At 33.2% G+C, this 1,120-nt stretch overlaps 1 non-coding gene across 1 annotated transcript; it reads left to right on the top strand.

The window, feature by feature from the left end:
- The first annotated feature begins 532 nt into the window (after positions 1-532).
- Positions 533-617, top strand: TRNAM-CAU (transfer RNA methionine (anticodon CAU)). The gene is given in 2 exon segments: positions 533-570; positions 582-617. It is a non-coding gene; the product is annotated as a tRNA-Met (tRNA).
- The last annotated feature ends 503 nt before the right edge of the window (positions 618-1,120 follow it).

Below are 1,120 nucleotides of genomic sequence, written 5' to 3'. Positions count from 1 at the left end.
ACCATGAGACTACCAACAAAACCACGATTGGGAGAGTATGACCAATAAAGGCAGAGAAACCACGAATTACAAAAATAAAAAAGAAGAACGAAATAGAGAATTGTAAATATATTGACCAATAATTAAATTTAATTTTATAAGCAATAATTATTTCTTACCTTTTTTAAAAAAATTTAATGAAAAGCAAAAGAATCTACTTGGGATGCAGGAAGAAGTGTTAATGAGAAACACTCTATATAGAAATAGATTTCATACTGTGGTTGGATTAAACCGAGGCAGTATAAAATAAATTTTGTAATTACTTCCCTCACCTCTCAAATTTCTTCTACATCTCTTATTTCTTATAAAATAAACTTTTCAGAAAGCAGAAACTAATATTAAAAATTCTGTTACAAAATTGGCAGGAGGTTGTAAATAAATTTGTAAAAAAGGTAAAAAGAAACACATAAGTCTCAACAGACATACGTTTCTTTTATCTGGGAATGAACGTTAGAAAAGATCAAGGCATAAATACGCAAACTTAGTTCCATCTGGGGTGGTGGCGCAGTTGGCTAGCGCGTAGGTCTCATAGCTTCTGAGTGATCCTGAGGTCGAGAGTTCGAGCCTCTCTCACCCCATTTTTAAATGCTTCATTTTTTTCATAAAACTTCTTTTCTTAAAGTAACAAACCTGATTTAATTTTTTGGCTGCAACTTTTAACATGAGTTAATGCTACCTAGTCCTTTTCGAATTGGTTTAGATTGAGTTGTAAACAAACAGTTTTGTATTTGAATAGTTAAGTAAATGCTCCAAGCAGATACATACACCGTAGTATTGCTCCTCAAGGTAAAAGCAACTTATCCATATTCCATAATGAGAGAACCACATTTATTTATTCTTTGCATGCATTTAGTTAAGTGAAAACGACGTACAGTAACGTAGTTACAGAGATGTGGCAGTGCAGTAAAAATGTTTATGATTTTCACTAAGCACAAATCAAGTGAAAATAAATAGCGACTCTATATATCACATGTAATGCGGGGTCCCGATGCTCCTAGCTACCAAATCAAGCTGACATGTCTTGGTTGCTTCTTCGGCAATGATTATTTCTAGCTAGCCAAGTTCATGAATGAGACATTAT

The sequence above is a fragment of the Vigna angularis genome, chromosome 4 (genome assembly GCF_016808095.1).
Source record: "Vigna angularis cultivar LongXiaoDou No.4 chromosome 4, ASM1680809v1, whole genome shotgun sequence".
NCBI lineage: Eukaryota > Viridiplantae > Streptophyta > Magnoliopsida > Fabales > Fabaceae > Vigna > Vigna angularis.
Note: the sequence above shows the minus strand (reverse complement) of the source record. Positions and strands in the feature narration are given on the sequence as shown.